The 8,473-nt window shown below is 43.9% G+C and overlaps 1 pseudogene; it reads left to right on the top strand.

Annotated features, from left to right (window-relative positions):
• Positions 1–3,650: 3,650 nt before the first annotated feature.
• LOC147460335 (chlorophyll a-b binding protein type 1 member F3, chloroplastic pseudogene) lies at positions 3,651–4,299 on the top strand (annotated as a pseudogene).
• Positions 4,300–8,473: the final 4,174 nt, after the last annotated feature.

Here is an 8,473-nt window from a genome sequence, read left to right on the forward strand (position 1 = left end):
GTGTAGAAGCTTAGGGACAGGTGTATCCTAGTGAGGGGACGGTGTTCCTTAAGTTTCTTACGAATCTGGCATGATTAGGTGAGTTACCTTCCGTATATGTGTATGTTGCTAGGTGGTGTAGTTGAGAGAAGCGAGGTTTTTGATTGTGGTTTAGTTTGCCTTCTAGAGTGTTGTATGTGTAGGATGGTCTCAGCCTGACAAGCTTAAGAGATTTCCTCCGTGTGCCTATCGTGTCATATGTGTCCTCGATTGACATTATGTTGATCTAGGTAGTGTTTACATGCACTTCATGGGTGTGTGAGTCGCTCCGTCCAACATTGGCGCAGCTACCGGGGACACAAGGACCTACGTAGGTTTCCTACTAACACTCGTGTGATGGTTGCTTGATTTAGTTTCGGCTAAAGAAAGAGTTTTTCTTAAGTGGATCCGGAAGAGGATATTCCACGATCAAGTGGATAGCCAGGAAGCGTGTGTCTTGCCGAGGGTCTGCGACTAGATAGATTTAGTTAGGATCTGTGGATTAGAGTAGTTGTTGGTGGTCGAGTGATTTGTGAGGTGATAAAAGCGTTTACTAGTCCGTGTGTGGCGGTGAAGCGTTTTTCTACTCATAGATGCAAAACCCCATATGATTTGTAGGAGTAGCTTTAGGTAAGTGATCCGATTCTGATCTAGAGCTATTCAACACTGAATTATTTGCTAAAGTGCTTGATTGCATTTGAAATCATGGAAAAGTGTGCTTTTGAGGGTAAAAATGCATTAAACATGCTTTTGTGGATATTTTTGTATGAGTGACTGATGCTGTGCGTATAAAAGAGCATTTGCAAGGATTCTGTGAAGAAAACCTGCAATTCTATAAACATAGACATCCTACGCATAGGATGTCTCAAGGGGGTTCTGGAGACCAAATTTTAAAATTCTGATTGCACTAGTGGGTTCAGAGGGTAGGTTTTACCCTACTAACATATTGACTTGGGTGTTTTTCCCTATTTTTGTTGACCAAAAGCCAAAAGGCGGAGTCAGAAAACGTAAAATTTTTACAAAGGCTTAATTGAGTGATTTTTGCATGTTTTTGCAATTGTGAAGCATACTTGCACTGGCTGAGAGCATAAGGAAGCATCATGGACACTTTAGTCTCAAAAAATCAGCAGTAGACATCCTACGCAGTACACCCAAAATTGAGTGGGACCCAAATGAGCACCTTTATTTTTGAGAAGTCGTGTAGCGGTAATAAACACGGCTATATACACGACAATAAACGTGGTAATATTCATTGATATATATTAGCGAACATTATTGTGTTTATTGCTTGCAAATCATTGCCGCGGCAATTGCCACTTTTATTACCGCAGCCGCAAAGTTTTCTCTCTTCATATCCATTTGTTAATCCACGACAATGTTGGCGGTTCTCGATTTTTTCTCTTATAGTGCATGTTGTTTTGAAACCAAAGCGTCAACTGGTTAGCTCTGACTACTTTAAAGATAAAACTGTGCGAGCTCTTACATCGATCGAATGTCCCTCGAGCTTAGTTGCCAATGAAGCAGACCCTTAATCTTAGTTGTGGCCATGCTGCTAGGGTAAAACCACAATGAGAAGAACACCCCCATGTTTAGGAACTGTCGGAGACTCGACAAAAGATAAAAGATGCACACATGATATTCAATATCGCGAGTGACTCTAGATCTGTGTGTCGTTTAATTCAAGACCGAGCCTTGCTGGCAGTGTATCCGCTCGCACATCCATGTATTGTTGTGAAACTAGTTTGATGTTTTGTTACATAAGCAATTGAAGACTCCCTGCACGAGTAGGATGTGCTCCACCGAACCCTTTCGCAACATAGCTACAGGTTTCCACCAACATGAGCTATCAAAAGTGCTCGTAAGCGCTCAAGATAGTCCCCTATTGCATTTGCGCAAGGGCTCCCAGGTACGATGTTGTGACATGGCTACATATTTCTGACACCATGATGAGCTATCAAAAGCACTCCTCAACAATCAAGATAGGTATGATGTGCATGAGGACTCCGGCAAAGTTGACCTCTCATCAATCTTGCTTGTCACGTAGAAACAATGTTAAGGAAGTCCTAACTCCACCTATTTTGGTGGAGTATTACTAACATTGCCACTCTCTACTCCATTTTTCCTTCTATCTCTTGCTTTGGTCCCACCATTCAGAGCTTTCATGAGAAACAGCCAAAACCGATTTCATTAGTCAAAATGTTATCACAAAAGTGTGCGAATGTGCTACGCTCATAATCCCCTATTGCCTTTGAGCAAGGAACCCCAAATTCAATGCACTTAACTTGGGGGGTTTACCCGACAACACCCGAAATTCAATTCCCTTAACTTGGGAGGGTTTTACCCTATAGCAACAACCTTATATTCCTTTGAAAGAACTTGTTTAAAGTAGGAGTAACCAATAATAACTCTACCTAGAAATTAAAACAATTTCAAGACCGAATGAGCCAAATAATCATAAGAGGGACAACACAAATTTTCCAAAAATAGGAGGAACCTAAAATACCGGAGGAAAAAGAGTAGGCATCATCACTAAAGCTTTCAAGGGCCTTCGGCATGCCAATAAACAAGTAAAATACCCAAAATCGGATAAAATGCCCATCAAAATTAAAATCAACCCTAAAACACACTCGGCATCGATTTTTGACAAGCATCATTACCCTTCAGAATTCAAACACTTTCCATTGCCTACTCTGAAAAGTGCTTGAATTTTGAAGGTGTAGGGAAAGGTCGTCCAGTGACCTTTCTCTGTAATATGTGTGACCCCATGGTAACCAACGAAGGCCAAGAGCCATGGGGGAGCACATAATGTGTGGGAAAGGTCACGCAACGACCTTACCTGGTCGTCAAGTGTCCAGGGGAGAAAGGCCAAATGCAAGCGTACAAGTGGAGAGAGACAATTCTGCAGGCGTACACAATATGTTTAGGTGGCAAGCTTTGGCAAAACTTGAGCAGTGTGCATTCTAGCTGCTGACATGATTGAACCATTGCACGACCACAGAGACTTAGCATTCCAACAATTGAGGTGACAAACTCTCACTGCATGACAACAACTGAGGTGTCATACTCCAAATTGATTGTAATCAAATAATTGAGGTGGCATTGATCTATCGGTTACTGAAAAAATTTCCATCCATTAACACAATAATGATTGGCCACTATTTGCTACCCTACGACCATGGGCCTTGATAGGCATATATGTTTCAACTCCAAAGTAGTTATTCAATTTTTGGCCTGCCCAAAGGGCAAAGGCTATAGCGATGCATTGTCTTTTTGCTGACTAAAATATTTTTAATTTATTTTGTTTATTTTCAAGCATTTTTTGATAGACAAAAAATATTGATTGGTTGAAGCAAGATAGTGGGCACTCATTTAAACGAAGAGTGTCTAAAACTAATGATATACATGTCTTGATTTTTATTGGTAATGAAAAAGAGTTGGAACGTGGTTCAGTTTTTAGTGTCAATCTTTGAAATGAGTGTCGTCTGGTTAGCGTTGGTTGAATTTTAAAATTGAAAATTTTAATGATGGCTTGTAGAGGTGTTGGTTGAATTTTAAAAATGAAAATTTTAATGATGGCTTGTAGAGGTAGTGCGCATTCAAGAAAAAAGGGTAGAAGGAAGCAAGCCGTAGTCATGGCAGCAACAACTACCTTCCTCTCCGCCTTCCTCTCCTCTTGTGTCTTCAGCGGGCAGCAATTGAAGCTCGTCAATGAGCTCTCTCGCAAGGTGGGAACAGGTGAGGCCCGCCTTCAAATGATCGCCCCCAAGAAGTCCTCATATGGCAATATCCGGTACGGTGCTGACCGCCTTCTCTACCTGGGCCCATTCTCTAGTTCTCCCCCATCCTACCTCACTGGTGAGTTCCCTGGTGACTATGGGTGGGACACAGCTGGTCTGGCCGCAGACCCTGAGACCTTCGCCGAGAACAGGGACCTGGAGGTGATCCACTCCAAATGGGCAATGTTGGGAGCCTTGGACTGTGTGATGCCCAAGCTGTTGGCAAAGAACGGTGTCAAGTTTGGCGAGCTGTGTGGTTCAAGGCTGGCTCTCAGATCTTCGTAGATGGCGGCCTTGACTATCTTGGCAACCCAAGCCTTGTCCGTGCGCAAAGCATTTTGGCCATCTGGGCCTGTCAAGTCATCCTGGGCGTTGAGGGGTACCGTGTTGCAGGTGGACCCCTTGGTGAGGTTGAGGACCCTATATACCCCGATGGCTCCTTCAACCCCCTCGGCCTGGCTGACGACCCAAAGGCTTTCGCCGAGTTGAAGGTGAAGGAGTTGAAGAACGGCAGACTGGCCATGTTCTCTGTGTTGATGTCTGCTCGATAGTACCCTCTCTCTCTCTCTCTCTCTCTCTCTCTCTCTCTCTCTCTCTCTCTCTCTCTCTCTCTCTCTCTCTCTCTCTGATAATGTGGGGGCATGGCAAGGTCTATATGCGCATGGTGGGGGCCATAGCAGGAAACAGAGAGTGGGAGTATGGGACTGCTCTCTCTCTCTCTCTCTCTCTCTCTCTCTCTCTCTCTCTCTCTCTCTCTCTCTCTCTCTCTCTCTCTCTCTCTCTCATCGCGTCTCTCGTGCCTCTGCCCGTATTGTGCGTGCCACTTGTGGCTACCGAGCCCGCAAGCCGAGAGTGTTTTCCCTGCTTTAAACTTGCGATGGATGATGCTATCCGAGAGAATATCGGGCAGACGAGCGAAGTGATGCAGACGCTCTTGATGAAGGAGAGGGTGGACTGGGAGACTGATGCAGAAGGTGGGGGACACACTGGTATTGCCGACTCAGCTCTCTCCCTCTCTCTCTCTCTCTCTCTCTCTCTCTCTCTCTCTCTCTCTCTCTCATTGCGCGCCTTGCGACATTTGATGGTAATAACACCTTGGGGTTTTTTGGTGGACTGGGAGACTGGGAGACTGATGCAGAAGGCGGGGGACGCACTGGTATTGCCGACTCAGCTCTCTCTCTCTCTCTCTATGACTCCAACTTTTATGCTTGCCTGAATATAGATAGAGATCAGCCCTTTGTTGAACTAGAGGAAGACATTGCTCATTACAAGGATCAAGGTGAAGTCATTGTTTTTGGAGACATGAATGCTCGCACAAATATGCTACAACACGACACACAACAAGTAGACATGCCGCATGTCTCAAGAAGAATGGATGACTCATACATGTATAATCGAAGTTCTAATGATGCAAAAGAAGTGGATCACTATGGAAAGTCACTTCTACATATGTGCAATAGTACCGGAATGCTCATTGCAAATGGTGTATCTCTATGGCAAGGCACCAATGACTTTACATGTAGAAAGCACAACGGTGCTAGCGTGATTGACTATATGTTGTTCTCGGAATCCACTCTAGAATGCATACAAAGCTTTACTCTTGGTGAATGGAATCCGGAATCGGATCATAGGATGTTATGTATTGACCTCAAGTGTGGTAAACGGCCCGAGCATGTAGCCTCCAATCATGATGTGAATCATTTGTACCTATGTCTAGACTTCAAACGAGCACTTATATATGCTAATATGGTGGACCAAATGTTAAGCATGATAGAGCATCAAGAGAGCCCAATATTAGAATGCAAGTGGAAAGTTTTCAAAGAAGTAATTTTCTCTTGTGCGAAGGAATGCTTTTCGGTGAAACACATATCTTGCAAAAGGTCTAAGAAGGGTAGCACCAAGAAGAAATGGTTTGACATGGAATGTAGTCAAGCCCGAAAACACTTGCTAAGATTGGATGCAATCAAAGACAAGGAAGTTTACTTGGAATGTTCACACACATACAAAGCACTTGTTCAAAAGAAGAGGAGAAGGTGGGAAGTCGAAAAACAACTTCTTTTAGCACAAGAGAAAGCACATGCATGTGGCAAGTTTTGGCAAAATCTAAAAGGCAAGCGCATTGAGAGCTTTGGTGACTTGACTCTTGAGGATATGTATATGCATTGTAAGAATCTCTATGAGCAACCCAATGTTGATAAGATGGAATGTTGTAGCTCCCTTCCGTTTATGTCTCCCTTCTTTACCATTGAAGATGTATGCCGCGCGCTTGAGAAACTTGCTACTCGTAAGGCAGGTGACCTTCAAGGTGTCAAGGCTGAAATGATTAAATGGACAAGCAAGAAAACACGATATTGGATATGCGATATGTTTAACCTTGCACTTCAGTATGGCATGCCTCATGATTGGAGTGCAAATTGGATCAAACCTTTGCACAAAGGAGGAGATGTAAACAATGTGAACAACTATCGCACTATAATGGTTGGTTCTTTAATGGCAAAGTTATTTGGATGTATCATGGAGATGAAGATAAGTGAATGGGCTGAAAAGAATGGCAAACGTGCACTTGGCCAAGCAGGTTTTCGAAAGCATCATAGCACTATTGATCACCTTGTCACTCTTCGAGTTCTTATGGAAGCGTCTCGATTGAAAGGAAAAAAGTTGTATTGTTGCTTTGTGGATTTCAAGAAAGCTTTTGACATGGTACCGCGAGGAAATCTTTGGAGACGTATGCAAAGCCTTCAAGTGCCGAGAGAATTTATGCATGCAGTCTTTCGCATCTACCAAAAAGTGATATGTCAATTACGTATGGGAGACGGAATTTCAGAATTTTTTGCAAGCACTATGGTGTCAAACAAGGATGCCCACTTTCCCCAACCCTCTTTGGGCTACTCATTGATGAAGTGGAATGCATGGTTCTTGACTTTATGCAGCAAGAAGGCATAGAAGAGGTTAAGATTGGAAATGCGGTGATCATGCTTTTGCTTTATGCCGATGATGTAGTGCTCTTGGCACATACCTTAGAAGATGCACAAAAGCTTATGAGTGTCTTGGAACGCTTTTGCCTACATAGCGGGCTGATCGTGAATGGATCCAAAACCAAGGTTATGCTTGTAAAGACCCTCAATGATCAAAATCCATGCATTGTATATAACAATGAGAAACTTGAAGTGGTAGATCACTTCAAGTACCTTGGCCTTGAGGTTCCATCCAATCATAAATGGAAGGATTGTGCAATGCGTCGCTTGGAAGCCGGAAAGAGGGCTTATTATGCATTTGAGAACATGTGCAATGCAGGAGAGATCAAGTGTTGGGCTCTCAAAAAGTACCTCTTTGACACATTGGTGACACCGGTGCTTCTTTATGGAGTGGAGGTGTGGAGTGGAAGCATCGGGAAGTCTACTTGGAAAGAGTTTGAAAATGTCCAAAAGCGTTTTCTCACCAACTTTCTCCAAGTCAAGACACAAACACCCTACATGCTCTTACTTCTTGAGTCCGGATTGCTTCCCATTGAGGTCTTGGGCATGCAAAGGGTTGTGGAGTACATGCGTAAGACTCAACGTAGCCCTTTGCATCGACTTCCTAGAATCGCATATGAAGCAAGTCAAATGGTTCAAAAGACATGCAAGAGCAAAATACTAAGTTCGGGGTGGATGCTTGATATCAAGAAATGGTTTGGAAGATGGGATGCATGTCACTTGGTCAAGGATGCGTCGATCGACTCCCAAGTTAATGAGGCCTTCTTACAACGCCAATGTATCACGGCTTGGGAGAAATCCGGAGGTTCTCGCTTCAACCATTACACCACACACATTGCCCCAAACTACAAATCTTTCTTCTTGTCGGAACGAGGTAACCGAACCCATTCCTACATCCTTGAGCCCATCCCGTTGAGTGCGATCCGCACCATTGCCTCCATTCGTCTTAGCTCCCATTCTCTACGCTGCGAGACAGGACGTTGGGGCACTGGCGAGGAGTGTCATCGACTTTGCACCTTATGCCCTCGTCAAGTGCGAGAGAGTGAGTACCACACACTACTTGAGTGCTCAGCTTTTGACCACATTAGGTCCTCTTTTCCCCATATATTCAGCCATGATCTCTCCCTACATACCTTCCTCTCCCAACCACGATGTGGACTCTCTATTGCAACGCTCATTTCAGCCATTTTTGAGCATCGAGAGTCACTTATGAACTCCACTCACACCACGTGACATGTTCATTTGGTCCCATAGGTCATATTTGACCTCCCAGGACGATAATAGAACTATCTCTCTATCTCTATCTCTCTCTCTCTCTCTCTCTCTCTCTCTCTCTCTCTCTCTCTCTCTCTCACTCACTCACTCATCGCGCGCCTTGCGACATTTGATGGTAATAACACCTTAGGGTTTTTTGGTGGTCCGGGAATAAAGATATCGAAACCAAATTGCCTTGGTAAGTATCTATGGAGTGCGTGTTCTGCAGTTTTGAAGAGAAGGCGCGACGGGGACAATAGTTTGCTTTGCGCCTCCCCCCTTCTTCTTTGTTTGTTGCACCAGCTCCAACCCTAATACAAATAACTCCAACCCTAATACAAATGGCTCACCTCCCTCTCTCAATTGTCTTTTACTCTCATGCAGTTTGCAGATTGAGGCCAACTTAATGACAAAAGTAGAAAAACTATGAAGGTATTGACATCTGCTTGG

The sequence above is a fragment of the Adiantum capillus-veneris genome, chromosome 4 (assembly GCF_014529385.1).
Source record: "Adiantum capillus-veneris isolate H3 chromosome 4, ASM1452938v2, whole genome shotgun sequence".
Classification (NCBI taxonomy): Eukaryota; Viridiplantae; Streptophyta; class Polypodiopsida; order Polypodiales; family Pteridaceae; genus Adiantum; species Adiantum capillus-veneris.